General features: G+C 37.5%; 1 protein-coding gene across 18 annotated transcripts in view; it reads right to left on the bottom strand.

The window, feature by feature from the left end:
- The window catches only part of THRB (thyroid hormone receptor beta), a 371,566-nt gene that overhangs the window by 207,420 nt on the left and 146,666 nt on the right, over positions 1–17,480 (bottom strand). For all 18 annotated transcript variants that reach the window (XM_024244895.3, XM_063722162.1, XM_024244892.3 and 15 more), the window contains exon 2: positions 5,772–5,843. The gene's annotated coding sequence lies outside the window, so the exon portion shown is untranslated. The remainder of the gene's footprint in view (positions 1–5,771; positions 5,844–17,480) is intronic.

The raw sequence follows: 17,480 nt of genomic DNA, 5'->3' as shown, positions 1-17,480 counted from the left end.
CTGTAATTTAGTCTCTTTTTCCAGGTGATTCTTAGGGATACCAAAGTTTGAAATCATTGCTATTGGTGGTATGGAGCCCTAGAAAAGTTTTACATTGTTGTTTTTGTTTTATGTATGCATGTGTGTATGAATATACATACACATATATAGTGTGTTTATATACATACACACACCTCCGTGTATGGGGGGGTGGGGGGGTGTGTGTGTGTGTTTAAACACAGTTCACAGTTTTGGATGGCAGCTAATGAATAAACACATTCTCCTTGGTCAATTTACTCTACAAATTTGATCACATGCATCTATTTTCTCCTATCCCTGATACCATCTCACTAATACCGAGCTTATCACCACAGACTACAGTACTTGAAACCACCTTTCATCGTTCCCCTTTTTATCCATCATACACTTGGCTACAAGATCAGTCCCTTGAAAACCCCACCTTGACCATTCCTCTCCGTACTTGAAGGGCCTCCAGTAGCTGCCTAATTGTGACCAAGTTTGCTAGGTGTCTCCGCAATGTTCCCTCACAACGAAATCCCACTTTCATTCTGGGTGGCAAGGTACCCAGCCACATTTTCCCGCTTCCTTTGCAACTACGAGTCGGTAGATGAGATTGTAGATAGAAGGTGCTTGATGGGCATTCTGGTAAGACCCCCTAAAGAGGAAAAACACAGCTCGTAATGGGTGCCTTTTTCTACCCCTCCCCCTGTGTTGCTGTTGTCTAGAATTTATACATGAAGGCTAGCACCCCAGCAGTTACCTTGAACCAAGAGGAAATCTTGAGGATAAAGCCATATGCTAAGAATAGCAATGCAGAATCATAGAAGGTACCTGAGTCCCTGCTGACCATAGAACCACAACCCCTGCTTTGGAGAAAAAAATAAACCTTTGTCTGTTTAAGTCACTGTTTTTTATGGTTTTCACTATGGGCAGGCCCAAAATAATACTTTGATCTCTTCACAAATTTAGCTATTTCTCCAATTTGGCCAATGTATTACGTTGGTATACTTTGATCTATTGCTTCTCTTCCAAAGAACAGGGGCTTGCAGATAGAGCCATCTGAGTTAAAGCCCAGCTCTGCCACTGTGACAGTGAATTCTTTAGGCACTGCTTCTAACCATTTTACCCTAAGTTTCTTTGTCTACAAACAGAGAATAAAAATAATATACACATTGGGGTATTTGTTATTTTTCTTTCAACCTGCTTTTAAATTGTTAATAGCTCAATAGCACCAACAGGGAAAACATCTGGGGAAAGGAAAAGGAGATAAAACTCAAACCCAGGCCGGGCGCAGTGGCTCACGCCTGTTATCTCAGCACTTTGGGAGGCTGAGGCGGGCGGATCATGAGGTCAGGAGATCGAGACCATCCTGGCTAACATGGTGAAACCCCATCTCTACTAAAAATACAAAAAATTAGCCGGGCGTGGTGGCGGGTGCCTGTAGTCCCAGCTACTCAGGAGGCTGAGGCAGGAGAATGGCGTGAACCCGGGAGGCGGAGTTTGCAGTGAGCCGAGATCATGGCACTGCACTCCAGGCTGGGTGACAGAGAGAGATTCCATCTCAAAACAAAAACAAAAACAAAAACAAACAAACAAAGAAACAAAAAAACCTGAAACCTGGATATATTTTCTAACTTGTGAATAGCTCTTACAAGCAGTTTGGTGGATGAAAATGCATACTGTTTAAAAAAAAGTGGAAAAATGTCAATAAATTGGGCTTTAACAATTGACATTTTACCCTCCCATTCTCATGAATAAATGGAATCTGACTACACACATGTTACATTAGCCACTTGACCAAGGAAGAAAAAAAGCAAGAGAGAGAAAAGAAAGAAAGAAATTTCAAGAACTTTGGCTCTAGGAGGATCAGTTGCCCAAAGTCCCTGGAATGGAGAAACATATGATTTATAACTTGATATTTTCCATTTGGTTAAATTGACTCTTAATGACTTGAAATAGGTCCTTTCAAATAGAATTGCAAAAAAGTAAATTCTGCTCAAACTCTTATATTGTGTAATTTCATTTCTGCTCTCATGCACATTAAACTAAACTGGTTGGAGAAAAATCTCTTGCTAAATTAAATTTGGTTTGATCAGGAAATTTGTGTGCCTCTGCAGGCAAAGCACAGTATGTGTGGGTTAAAAAAATGTCCTGGTTATTTAAAGTGTTCTTTTTCATGGATGATTCAGTTTTACCATAGCTTCATTAGTGAACTAAATTTGTGTTAATGTGGATCTGTGTTGTGAGCGAAATAGGCTTTGGCCCTCTGTTGGGAAATCACTGAAGTAGTAGACATTTTGTCCTTTCTGAAGAAAAATAATACAGCCTCAAAGGCTGGAACCTTTGAGCATCTTTAAATCCTTCCTTCTCCAGCTCTACATGACTCTTCTTGCCATTTCCTAACGCCGTCATTATTTCCTTTTCAAAAACCTTTTCCTTTCTCATCCCAGTCCCATTTCACTCATCAGGCTCTAAAACGCAGAATTGGCCCCTGGGTCCCATCTGTCCTGGCCTATGTCCTTAGCTGTATTTCTGCCACAATAATTACCTTCCACTTTACTACCTGACTTTTAAAATATACAATAGCAAAATTTAAATGAAGTTGTTTCAAAGTATTTCAGGGCAACGAAAGTGCTTTTTAGAGGGTCAAAATGCCCTACTGCAATAACACAGGTACAGGGCCCATTATTTGATAGTTCTTGATGCCCATTGAAAGCAAAAAGACTGAATTCGCATGTAGCCTGTTTGACAGGTACCACTGAAGGCCTTTCAACCTCAGTCACCAGAAGTTCCACTCTGCTAAGATATAGGAGAAGTCTGCATTTTATAGGGCATTTAAAAAGCAGTCAGTTAAGTTGGAGCAAAGGATTAAAAAAATTATGAAGAATTTGAATTTGATGAATATTGTTAATAGCACCTGTTAAAGTAATGCATGACAAAAATGAGGTTTATATCAGTGAAGTAGAGATTACTGAACAACATCCAATCCCAAATTAAAGAAAGGCATCTTTGGGATCCCTGCAGGATGGGGCCTCACTATGGCATCTCATTTCCCTAGGCAATGAGCAGTATGGTCTTGGATGGAGAGCCAACGACAACCACTTACATGCTCAGCGCCTCCAGAGGGCCCCAAGCTTATTTTCATCTTTCCTCTCTTTCACAGTATTCCCGATTGCATCGAAATTCTGGAAAGGGGCTCAGGAGGGACATTTCTTTTGGGGGAGTGGCTGAAGCTAAGACTATCCATAACTCTTAGTGTGAGTTCAGATCAGTGTGACCCTGCAGAACCATCCTGAATGTGCCAGACCTGGCCCATATCTTTCTGTACAATCTTAGGAGGCAAAGTCCAGCATAGTTAAAAGGGTAGCATTCCATGTCATCTGGCTGATTAAGGAAATACACCAGAATGGGTACACAACATGTGTAACGTTTGTCACATGTTTCTCACTTGTGGAATTCTTTATATACTTGGAAACGGATAGAGAAGCCCAATACCTAAACAGATAAAAGTCCAGCTGCATGTTGGGTGGTGACCCACATGGTCTCTACACACCAACACTCCTCCCAGCAGAGACTTTTAAGGGGCTTCTCAGAGCCCTAAAAGCTCAGAGGACCCCATCTGGAATATGGTGCCTTTCTAAACCTCCTGGGAGCCACACACTGGGAGGGCAATGATTCTTGGCCTCTGTGGTCAGCGGAATCAAATATTGTCCTCTGAATCTCCACTCCCAGAACTTCCAGGTCTCACATCTTAGCCATGTTACAGGTTTCATTGCTTGGAATTCCTTGAGAGTTTTTTCTTTCTGGATTTGGTGATTATTGAACAAAAAATATTAGAACAGCATGATTTTCAATCTTCAGAAACTCTGTGTAATGACTTTAGACTGGATCCAATAAACAGCCCATATAGCTTTAAGGAAATTGATCAAACTCAAATATTTGGCTACAGTATTTTCATTCACTAAATGCCAAATTTATGTTTTCTTTATTTTCCTCTTTGTTTTTATTTTTAATGGAAGTACAATTTATATAAAGTAAAATGCACAGGTGAGTTTTAACAGATGCCAGGTAGCCCACGGTTCTATAAACATTTCCATAACTCTAGAAAATTCCCTCATGCCCCTTGCCAGCCAATCCTCTCTTCTCCCCAAGATAATCACTATTTTGATTCTTATCACCACAGATTAGTTATTCCTTTTCTAGAACTATATAAAATGAATTAATACAGTGTTCATTCTTTTGTGTCTAATGCCTCAAGTTTTCAGCATTTATAGAAATCTCTTCTTAGTTTCCTTATCTGTAAATTGAGAAGAATGCCTTGTAAAAAGAGTGTGCAAGTATTGGGAGGTGCCCCCGGTTTCCTGGTGGGAATGGAAGACCTCTGAGGTCACCTTGATTGAGGTGGGATGAAGAAGAGGCTGGGGACTGGGGTTGCAGGAGCCTTCTCATCTTTAAACAGAACAGCTGTCCTTTTCCATGCTTTAGAAATTGGGGGCCACTGAAAGATTTCCAATGGGAAAAGGAGAGGGCTATTTGTAAAGATGAAAAACACTTAGAGAACCATAGGTCTTGAAGATTCTTAGTGATCTCTTTTTTGAACATTCTATAAATTACAAATAGTGTTTTTTGATATGAGAACTATGGCTGGTCCTCTCTAGGGAGGGCTGGGAGACAGAGGCAGCCAGACAGGGGGCCCCAAGGGAGGGCCTGGGCACTGAGTGCTGTAATACTAGCACTGGTTACAATCAGATAGCACCACCCCAACCCAGGAGCCTAGACAATAGGCCAGAGGCCATGGGCAAGAGGAGGCACAAAGACAGCATTCAAAAGGCCTGGCTCCTGCAGCCAGCGAGCATTTCTATAGACTCTGCCAGACCCTGGCCAAGCCTGAATGTCACCTTATCACCAAAAAGCCATTTTTCCATAGTTAGTTTTTAAACTGCTAAAAATAATAAACACAGAAAGAAAAGTTCTGACACAACCTTATATGCAGAGATAAACTGAAACTGTGTTGTTATAATAATGTAAACAAACTGGATCCTAAATTATAACCCAGTGATCTGAATGGTTGCTTGATATGACCACATACCTCAGGACTGAAAGGCAAATTCAGAAGACTTGCTAGTCAAGTGGATCTTTACTGCACAGGTGCTTGTACCCTATCTGACTCGCTGGAACCAATGGGTTATCTAATTCTCAGGCCTTTTTTTTGAGATGGAGTCTCACTCTGTCACCCAGGCTGGAGTGCAGTGGCATGATCTCTGCTCACTGCAAGCTCCGCCTCCTGGGTTCACGCCATTCTCCTGCTTCAGCCTCCTGAGTAGCTGGGACTACAGGTGCCCACCACCATGCCTGGCTAATTTTTTGTATTTTTTAGTAGAGACAGGGTTTCACCATGTTAGCCAGGATGGTCTCGATCTCCTGACCTCGTGATCCGCCCGCCTTTTTAGCACTCAAGGAAAAGACACATGGGAAAGGATTGTTGGATCTTCACTGAGCACAATTTTCTGGCATAACAAGTGAAAATGGGCTCTTTTCTCTCACTGCCCTGTTACTCTTCTTTTCTCGAGTGAATTAGTATCATTGCTTTTCTGTTATGTTTTTAGTTCATTTAATGCTTTATATTTTTTCTGAATACCTATAGAGTTCAAAACTACATTAAATAACAACAGTAGCAACACTACACATTAGGAGATAATTCCAATAATGCTAAAAAGGGACAATTAATAGCAAATATCACAAGTCTGCAAATAGTCAAGCTGACATCTGACCTTCTTATTCATTAAATCATGTGTGGAACTTGGCACCCACGCAGGACAGCCAACCAGAAGGAAATCGCAGATCTGGAAAAAAGGAAACACAGAAGATAAATATAATTTGTTGTTTTAAAGTTTCCCAACATTCGATTAATCTACAACTGTTCTTATTTCTATGTTTAAATAGGGTCTGGTTTCAGAGCTATCTCTGATTTTGAATAAATGCAAATGGACTTAGATAAAATCTTATTCTAAAGGGGAGATGGTTTCAGGGAAAGGGACTCTAACACAAGGACTGTAAGAACACATTACAGGCATGGGACAACTTTTGTGAATCTCAGAGATGTACATTTCTGTGGAGTTTTAGTGACAAGACCCAAGAGCTTTGGATTGGCAGTCTGGGAAGATGAATAAAACGCAAATGTGAACCTCAAACTGTTTAGCCACTTTGTGTTAAAGAGAATTCTGCTTTATCTCAGTGGATGGTTCCTGGAATAGGTCTCAACATATAAGAGCTGCAATTGAGCCGTCAGGGTGGGGCACTGCCATATGAAACTTGTGGGGAAGCGATGGGTTCTTCACCAGGGTATGCATCTGAGCATGAAGCCATGCAGCTGTCTAGATTGTGCTAAATGCAATCATATGGTGAACACTTCTCCCAGGTACAAACAAGATGAGAAAGGCAACCAAACAGACCACGACACCTGCCATGCCGCAGAGGATGTCGCCGAGTGGCTGTCTGCATGGCAAGTAAGAAGCCACTTTTCAACTAACTGCAGTCCTACAATTTTTGTTGTTGTTGTTGTTGTGAATAACATAGAAATTTTAGAAAAACAGAGGTTAGCAGGGAAAATGTCTGGGTTCCCACTACCCAAAATATAAACCATTGCTAACATTTTGTCACCTATGCTCTAATTTTTTTTAATTTAAAAAAGCGTATATTTTAAAATAACATGAAGAATGCCTTTTTTTTAAATTAGAAAAATTAGAGCATAGGTATAATCTCCCTGACAACCCCACACCAAGCCCAGAATGTGAGCTGGTTTGTATCTTTCAAGACCACTATTTTTCTTTTTTAACATTCACATACATAAATGCATATCCAAGGCAATGAACAATGTTTGTGTATTTTTAATTTACCTATATGATATGAATCTCTGTTTGTGTATCTTTTGTTCTACATTTTTGACTCAATATGATGGATGTGGGCTTGAACCACGCTAATCTATACCAGCTCATTCCCTTTAACTGCCACATTGAGTAAATACATACTCAGTTGTTGGCTTTTCACCCAATATCCAACGTTTATGGCTACATAAAAGCCCTTGCTATATCATTAAAGCGATTGTTGGTTATGTGTGGGTGTGCATATGTATGTGAACATAAGCAAATTTTCTCTGCTCTTGACTCTGGGCTTCTGAAGAAGCTGCCCTGTCTTGTTTCTGCAGTGGTTCTTCCACCCTATGACTCCATGCAGTGGACACTCAGTATGTTAAAAGGAAAAATATATTTATTAAAATTGACTTGCTTATTACTAATTTTCTTCCCTTTTAAAACAACATTAAGGAAGACTTTGGAGTTGTATTTATTTATTTTCTTCAAAATCTCTCTGCACCACCCATTTCATAAACCTTCAAGTCCAAAACCTTTAACTTCACCTCACCATTTGGCTGACAGTCAGAAACTCTGATAATGTGCGGCTGAAGACCAAGGCAATTAAGAAGCTTATTCAAAAAGGATTCTCAAAGACTACATTAATAAAGCCAGGAAGGCTTGTGTTTGTAGCAGTTGTTATGAATTTATGGCAATTATGTATACATATATACCATTACCCCTGACATTAATATATAAATACAAAACTGTATATATATATATATATTTTGGATGCAAAAATTGGACCTCAATTTTTTTTTTGAGAGTGTAATTTTGATTTAGGCTTTGAACAATATATCTGAACTTGACTGTGAAAAACCTAAAAATTCTCATATAATTAATAAGCATTTGTATACACAACATTTATTAAGCACATATTATGGACTGGGTTGTTCTAATTACTTTGTCTAATTTCACATAAGGTAATCCTCACAATGACCATATGAGGTAAGTATTATAAATAACCCCGTTTTCCAGATGAAGAAAGGAGAGGAGAAGAGTTAAGCATTTTGCCCAAAGACAAACAGTGCAGAAGAGGCCAGCCAAGAATCGCACCCAGGCAGTCTGATGTCATGGGCCTTGTTCTAAATGATTGAGAACAGATTCAGGTTTTAAAGATAAAACTGCAAAGAAGAAAATGAAACACTGTCACTGAGGTGGCATCCAACTTTTGCTATAATACAAACATGCGGCATCTTTTTCGTGGTGTGCCTCCAATTGAGAACAAACCAAATTAGAGTTCTTCAAGTAGACAAATTGAAAGTGATTTCCCAGTGATGAAGGAAATTTAAAGCAACAAGTTCAAGCCCCAAACCCTTCCAACTTAAACATACCCATTTTCAGTTATTCTCTTTAGAAAACAGGGGCTGTGAATTTCTTCGTGGCTCAAAGGAGACTGCCTAGTTTTGTTTATACAAGATTCAAAGCAAAAATGAGAATCACTCCCTGGGACAGCTTTAGCTCAGAATGTGTGTTCTTTGCACATTTTTAATTGGGGCACAAATATATTAACAGTGTGGTTATTTTGTAGTTTCAAAGGAATCTGTTTTGTAACTGATTCATATTTATATTTGGAATATATTTATTTCTGGGCATGAAACAGTTCATTTGTTAAGCCATCTGACCTGAGGTGAGGTTGGCACTATTTCCCATGACTGCTCCCAATTAATGCAAATTGAAGGTTAAAGGATAAATAAAGTCCCTTTAACTTGGTTTACTAATATGTTATTTATAAATGGCTCTTTTCTTGGCCTATTTTTTTGACAGTAACTTTGTATGAATGAAATTGCACAGAATGAACTAGCAAATACATAATGCATATTTTGTTGCAAAGCATTTAAAGGGTTAAATTTAAATGAATTCAATTTTAAAGGGGTTAATATTAGAGCAAAATTAATTCCTCCTCCTTCTGCTTCTCCTCCTTCTCCTTCTCCTCCTTCTCCTCCTCCTCCTTCTCCTCCTTCTCCTCCTTCTCCTCCTCCTCCTCTTCCTCCTCCTCCTCCTCCTCTTCCTCCTCCTCTTCCACCTTCTTCTTCTCTCTCTCTCTCTCTCTCTCATCTCTGGTTTTTCACTAAATCATATGAAGCCTGAGCTAGACTGATTGCATTGTATTAGTGGCCTTTTTTTTTTTGTAAAGTGCTTATTCATTCTTTTAAAGTTTTATTTTGACAGTTAAATAGTATCCCACAATATCACACTTATTGAAGGCCAGTGAAGTCTTTTCTTCTGCTATCCAAATAGGACTACAAAGCATAACATCGTATAAGTGCCAGTTCTCACACATACAAGTTAAAATATAGAACAAATCTCAATAGAATTGGCCATTCAATGGGAATGCACATTTTACATTGTGATTGTATTTCCAAATTAGATTCTATAGAGGTTGTTTCAATTTATGTCTACGTCTGAAAGTCCTGTTTCTCCATATCTTTGCTAATATGTTATTAAACATTATATTTATCTACTTCATAGCAGATAAATGGAATCCTAGTTAGAATTCACATATATCTTGGGTAGGTAAAGCTGTAAATCTTCTGATACGTTTAAATATTATTTGTATTTCTTACTGTGTGAATTTTCCTCCCTCTGTTTCCTTCCTTCTTTTTTTCCTTCCTTCTTTCCTGCCTTCCTTTCAATGATTTGCCCATGGTTTTCTGCTACGTTGGTGGACATTTTGTTATTGATAAGCCATCACATTATATCTTCTAGAGAAACAAATTCCTTTTCTTTTGGCTTTGCTTTTGGGAGTTTTGTCAATATCTATTTTTTTTTCTAATTTTTCCCTCCTTCCCTCCCACCCTTCTTTATTTCCTTATTCCTTTCCTTCCCTTTCCTCTCTTTCTGTGGTAAAACAATTAACATGAGATCTACCCCCCCTTTTTTTTTTTGAGACAGGGTCTCACTTTGTCACCCAGGCTAGAGTGCAGTGGTACAATCTTGGCTCACTGACACTTCCACTTCCTGGCGCAAGTGATCCTCCTGCCTCAGCATCCTGAGTAGGTGGGATGACAGGCGTGTACCACCACACTTAGCTAATTTTTATATTTTTGTAGAGATGGGGTTTTGCCATGCACATTGCCCAGGCTGGTCTCGAACTCCTGAGCTCAAGCGATCTGCCTGCCCCAGTCCCCCAAAGTGCTGGGATTATAGGCATAAGCCACCATGCCCAGCTTATAAGAAATTTTTAAGTGCAAAATACAGTATTGTTAACAATAGGTACAACACTTTACCCCTCACTGCATCTACCCTTTTATCATGTAACTTTGTAGTTCCTCTCACTGAAGAGGTTAAGTCTATTCTCCTGTGCTTTTTGATTCTGTTTTTGGCCATGTGACTTGCTTTGGTCAATGGAATGTTATCAGATATGCTACATATAGAAGTCTGAAAAAGTTCTTGCTACATTTAAGTATTTTCTCTTGCTCTCCTGTGATTGCCAAGAGAATATGCCTTAGATAGCTTGTTATGGATGAGAAACACATAGCGGAGTTGACTCACATTAGTTGTCTCCACCAAGGCTACCCCAGGTCAGCTTAGACCAGCCAAGTCCCATCCATATAAGACAGCCCGGGGAAGATGAGCAGAGTCACCTAGCTGACATACAGCTGACCACAAATGCATGAGTGAGCCCACCCAAGACTGGCAGAATCACCCAGCCAACTCTCATACTCATGAGCTACTGAATGCTAATCATTTCAAACTATGTTTTGTGGTAATTTGTTACTTTCCCTGGTAATTCCAAATAATGCCATTATGCACTAGATAAGTGATAGAGGGCTTATCCCTGTTGCATTCAGAAAAAAAAAAAAAAAAAGAGAGATGCCTGCATAGAAAATGGTTTAAAAAATTCAGCAAATATCCATCAAACACCAGCTGTATCAATCAGGGTTATCCAGGAAAACATAAACTGGTATAAGTATTTAAACAGAAAGATTATAATGCAGGGGATTGATTATGTAAGTGAAGGAAAAGATGTGAAGTCGAACAGGAGAGAATGAGGCATCCAGCAGGAAACCCCTAAGCTATCGAGACGAGAATGGAGGTGTTGATATTGGAGCCCTGGGGTTGGGGTCATTCAGCAGAAACTGAAAGCTTTAACTGGCCACTCCAGTAGGAACTGAAGCCACAGAGGAGACACAACTGTTGTCAGAGATATTGTCTGAGGCTGAGAGTGGAGAAGAAATACCCTGGCTTCTCCCTTCCTTCAGTCCTCCGATCTTCCTCCAAGCCCTTCCAATGGCTGAAACCAGAGGAGGCACATACCTCAGGAGGCAGCCCCTCAGTAATACAGAGGCAGGGCATGGAGAGGATCTGTGGGCAAGCAGGTGAATACACAGTCATGCTGTGCAAGGTACCATACAAGGTGTTGCTCGGTGCTTTTGTGACATCCTTAAAAATAACAGAATCATAAAAGATACTGGGCTTGAAGGTTAGAAAGGGCCCAACTAGGTGGAAATGAGGGAAAGAATGCCCAGGCTGCAGCAACTATAGGAGCGAAGTGCAGGAAATACGGAGGGAATGGCAAGTATTCTGGTTTGGCTTAGAAGATTGTGTGTTTGGGAGAGGGAAACAGAGGTAGAGAATGGGTGATGAGGCTGCAAAGGCAGAAACAGTGCTAGAGCTTGAAAGACTCAGTTCTAATCCAAGCAGATTAGACTTCTGTTCTAAAGGCAATGGGAAATTTAATGGTTCTGAGCAAAGGATAATATAATACCTGTTGTGCATTAGGAATATTAGCCTGATAGAAACTTGAAGGATCAATTAAAGAATGACAAACTAGACTAGGGGTTATTAATTTAAGTGTAGACCTCAGGGAATTCACAACCCTCCTTAAGTAATTTGTAGAAGTTTGTTCGAGCATTCAATTTCCTGAGAGATGGTGCATAGCTGTTGCATGGTTTTCAGTGGAGTCTATGACCCCTGACCCCATCAAAACTGTTTAAGCACCAGAAGCAAGGAAGTCATCTAGAAAGCTTCTATCATAATTTCTTTAATGAGGATCAAAAACATAACAGTGGCAATGGAAATAAAAAAGGAGAAAATGGAAACATTTATGAGGCATGGACTAAACAAATAATCTAGCTGAACCTGAACAGAAATGAAACAAGCGCAAGAGTACTGAAAGGCTTAACTATGGGCAACATCCATCTGTTATTCTTTTTCTTCCTTCTATAAAATAGACAGAGCAATTCCTGTTTCCAAGATACCATAAAAATTTACTAAACTAGAAAGTTCTAAGATAAACATAAAGCATATATATCATCACTGCCCATCTCCCATGTTCACCACAGAGATGACTAATCCATTGCAATCTTTCTTTACTGCTGAATCCAACCACAATCTCCAAATCCTTCTCAAACAGCACCCAGACAGGCATTGCCAACCAGTTTAAGAAGAAACTTACATGCCATCTCTGCTGTAAGGCGTTTTCTAGAGCTAGTAATTTTATTAATATTTATTGTATTGACTGTTCTTTAGTTTCATAAAGATCTAGTACCAGTGAATGGGTATATTTGGCAGAATGTATTACATACTGATATATATATATATTTATTTATATATTATATATTATTATATATTATTTATTTATATATATATATTTATTTCCTACATGTGGGAAATTTAATTACATACAGTTGGATTACTAACTAAGTCTTACCCAAGTTGGTGAATCCATTTAATGTTAATTCAAAGCAATTGACACAGATTTTAACTAAGCTGAATTAGGAGGGAAAACTGTATTTACATGAAAACTTACTCTATTATCCAATTATCATAGTAAAGTTTTAAAAACAGCACATGTCATCACAGTCAACTACGAGCAACTACATTGTTTGGCAAATTCTGAACTCCAATCATTGGCAAGTAGGTATATAGTATTGCTAAAAGCCACCTGTGTTTTAAAGGATGGTGACTTTTGGGTTGGCGTTTGAATGTCACTATGGTGATTTTATTTCCTTGGGATGTTTTCTATCTGACATTTGAAAAGACATGTAATTTCAACATAGAACCACAATAAAGACAGATTCAGATAAGCCAAATTTGTTTTCTACTTGTAGTTGATCAACAAGAAAATTACTACTCTCTACATCAGCATGAAGACTTTCCCTGCTCCCCTGAACATCAAATTCTGAAGTATGACTTGTTCAAACAGAAACAAACAACATTTGGAAAACTATCTATATAGAAAAATATTCTCACAAAATTGGAAAAAAAATCCTCTAATGTACTAAATTCCCAGCAGTAATTATTTGACCATGATCCACAATAAAAAATAATGTTTTAATCTGTAACACACACATACACAAATATGTAGGGATATATATATCTCTGAAACAAAAGTTCCACAAAATAATATTCTTACTCCTGTGATACACTTGGATACCTTCTATTCCATTTAACTCTACCCTATTTTGTTCTATTTTATATACTATTTCATTTTTTAAAAAGTTAGTAATAATCTGCTAAATTGATTTCATTAACCACTAATATAGCCCAACCACAGTTCGAAAAATACTACTGAAGCAAAATGACTAAAGTACTCTGACTTTATTCACCAGTGTAAACACATCCACAAAAGACCAATCCTGAGCAACTTAGCAGCGGAAAAAAAAAATCTCTTGGCTTGCTCCCTAGTATCCTGGATGAAGCCAAGGTTTGCTGAGCCAATTTTTGTAGTTTGTGGTTGACAATGACTGAAAACTGAAAGGCAGAGATCAAATCCTCACTTTCCCTCTCAACACATCTCTTCCGCTGGGTAATTTATACAGTGCAAGTATCAAGCTATTCAATTTTGCTGTCATTTACTGTTCTTTTTCCAACAGCAATGGAAACACAGCATCAGTTTACTGTCTTCTCTCTTAGGTAGAATTAGATTATTGTCCCTCTTACCCCTTTAAACAAGGATGACATTCACCACTTCAGAGAGTTACTCCTAGAGGATCGCCAAACAAAGCATGGCAGGGAAACCACTATCCGTGAAGGAGCAATAGCAGAATCTGGGGATTGAGGTTGTCAGTCAAGGTTATATACAAGAACAAGCTTTATAATGGTTCTTTTGATTGAGTGGACACAATTAGAACTGAAACAACATAATTAATAATAAAAACAAATAGACACTTTAGGCATGCAGAGTGAAGCAAACTACTCTGTGCCTCTAGTTCTGTAATAGGACAATAACAATACTTAATTTATAGAGACGTGATGAGGATTAAATTAGTAAGTTCAATATTAAAAATGTATAAAGTGCTTAGAAGAGGGCCTGGCTCAAGAAAGCATGCTGTAAGTGTTGTTTTTATTATTATGCTGGCCCAGGGAATTGGCAGATATTGGTCTAGTTCTATGCTGAACTCAATGCAAAAACCCAGGAAAAGAAGGGATGGTTCTAAGTGCCCCTAGAGTTATGCTCCACATTTAAAGTGTCAAACTGGGGCACTTTTGAGGAGTGTTGGATTGGTTCATTGTAATGATTGTGGGGATGCTTTAACAGCATATACATATGTCATAACTTATCAAATTGTATATTTTAAATACAATTTATTTTATGTCAGTGAGACTTTAATAAAGCTAATAAAGTTTGCTTTAATTAAAATTAAATAAAGTTAATAAAGCGGACCAAAACTAAAAGAATATTTAAAGAAGTATACTTCCAGTAGAAGGAGAAATATCCCAGATGGGAGCTTGGAAACACAGGAAGGAATGATGAACAACAGAAATAGTAAATACGCAGTAAATCTAAATGAATATTAACTATTTAAAACAATAATTGTTATATCTTGTGGGATTTAAAACATATCTAGAATTGAAATGTGAGACAATAATACAAAAGGGAGGAGTGGTAAATAAAATTAAGTCCCTTGCATTTTCTGGAAAGTAGTCAAAGTCACAATTTATATTATACACTAATAAATTAATGATTCACTTTGTAATTCCTAGGGTAACCACTAAAAGAAGAGTAAAAGAATAAATGACTAACAAGCCAGTAGAGGTGAAATATTTCATTAATTTAAAATATGGTAACAAAGGAGAGGAAAGGGAACACTAAATAACTGGGGCAAATAAAATGTCAGAGTAATATGATGGATTATAACCCAAATAGATCAGTAATTGCATAAAATACAGAAAAACAGTTCACAAAATATACATATACTAAATTATTTTTTAAATCCCAGTTAAATGCTGCTTAACTGAGACACACTTTTGATATTAGGACACACAATTTCAAAGAAAAAGGGATTGAAAAAATTACATGTAAATTATGTTAATATCAGATACTGTAAACTTAATGACAAGGGATATTACTAGAGATAAAAAAGACATTTCATAATAGTAAAGGAATCCAATAGAAAGATATGAGTGCTAAATCTGAATGTACCTAGTTACTAAGCCTCAAAATATATAAAGCCAACATTGCTAGAACTAGAAAAAGAAATAAGAAAATCCACAATTAATGTGGGAGGGTTTAATACACCTCTCTCAGTAACTGGTAGAACAGGCTGTTAAAAATGAGTAAGAATGTAGATAAGGATAAGGTGATGAACACATTTGACTTAATTGATTTATAATATTACAGCCAACAATTACAGAATACACAGAATACACATTGAACATTTACCAAAATTTATGCTGTGTTGATAATAAATGAGTCTGAATAAATTTCAAAGATCAAAAATCAAACAGAAGATGTTTTCTGACCACACAATAATTAAACAGAAATCAATAATAAAATAATAACTAAAAATTACACAAATATTTGGAAATTAAGCAATGCCCTTCTAATTAACCCATGGGTCAAAGATTAAGCACAATGGAAATTAGGCAATATTATTAACTGAAATAGAAGAAAACATGCCATCTCAAGTGTGTGAGACGCAGCTAAAGGTACGAGTGGAGGGAAATTTCTATACTTAAATGCATGCATCAGAAAAAAAGACAGCCAAGGATCTAATAAGACAATCAATGATTTAAGTATCCATCTCAAGAAGTCCTAAAAATAATACCATATTAGGGTCAATAGAAGTGGAAAGGAGAAAATAACAAAGGTCAGAAATTAGTAATACAGAGAATAGAGTTACTGTAACAGAGAAAATCAATAAAGTCAAAACCTGATTCTTTGAAAATACTAATAAAATCATAAACCTATAGCCAGATTTATTAAGATAAAAGAAGAGAAAGGAAAAATTACATGTATTGAATAAAAAAAGAAATCACTATAAATCCTACAGACAATAAAAAGATAAGGGGATATATGAACTCTTTATGGCAGTATTTGAAAATGTCAATGAAATGGACACATTACTTGAAAAAACCTTACTCAAACAGGAAAAAATAATAAAAATGTGAATGGTACTATACTGATTAAAGAAATTGAATTTGTACATACAAATCTACTCACATAGTATTCTCTAGGCCTAAACTGCTGGAGAGTGAGTTCTACCAAATACTTAAAGGAAAAACCACACCAATTTTACATAGTTCATTCAGGTTATAGAAGAAGTGGGATCATGTCTCAACTCATTTGACGAAACTCATTTTATAAGGCCAGCATAGTCTTGATCCCATAACAGTATAAGGGTATTATAAGAAAAGAAAATTATCAACTAGTATTTTTTATGAATTTAGAAGAAAAAGTAAACAATTATTAGCAGATCGAATCCTGAGATAATTTTAAAAGGATAACACATTAACACAAGAGGGTTTTCTTTTAAAAATATAAGGTTGGTTTAATATTAGCAATCAATGTAAAGCACTCTATTGACAGAAAAATGAAAAGCATCTGGTCCTTTAAATGGATGCATCGATCTATTCACGATAAAACACTCAGCAAACTAGGTGTATGGCAAATTTTGAAAATGCCTGAACAGCCCTACAATAGACTGTGAACACACCCTGCCCCAGTGACCAGGTTGTACTAGTGTAATAAGGCTGGTCCCTGCCACAAGTCCCCCTTCTTTCCTTCCCCTGAATGTCACCTAGTGACATTCAAACACACCAATGAAATCCCCTCATGCCTTTTTCTTGTATATGCCTTCCTGACCCACTAAAGAGGCACAGTTTGTAGGTCCTCACTCTCTTGGCTCCCCAGTTACTTAGTGAGCCCGCTCATCTGGCCCTTCTCCCATGGGGCCTTCTGCACGATGTGCTGTGCTTTCCTTTCTAGGACCTGCAAGCATAATGATCATTTTATTGCATATGCCCTTCATAGTATTTCCATGGCCTTACTGAAGTGATCCTTAAAGACCTCACAAGGGGGATTTACTCTCCAATTGACAACACACTGGGATTGGAAGAAAATGCTCTCAATTTGATGAAACCGTATAACAAACATGCTAATGACGAATATTGAAATTCAAGGATAATTTCTATAACCACCTCTATAAAACATTATACTAGAAATTGCAGGCCTTGCAATTAGGAAAAAAAAAAAGACTGAAAAAGGAAGAGATAAAACTGTGGTTATTCTTTGAAATCATAATTATGTATGAGGAAAACCAAAATATCCTCCAGATAAATTATTAAAACTAATAAGTTAATAAAGCCACACCACTGGATATAAGATCAACATATAAAAGTCAA

Source organism: Pongo abelii, chromosome 2 (assembly GCF_028885655.2).
Source record: "Pongo abelii isolate AG06213 chromosome 2, NHGRI_mPonAbe1-v2.0_pri, whole genome shotgun sequence".
NCBI lineage: Eukaryota > Metazoa > Chordata > Mammalia > Primates > Hominidae > Pongo > Pongo abelii.
This window is presented reverse-complemented; position numbering and strand designations above follow the sequence as displayed.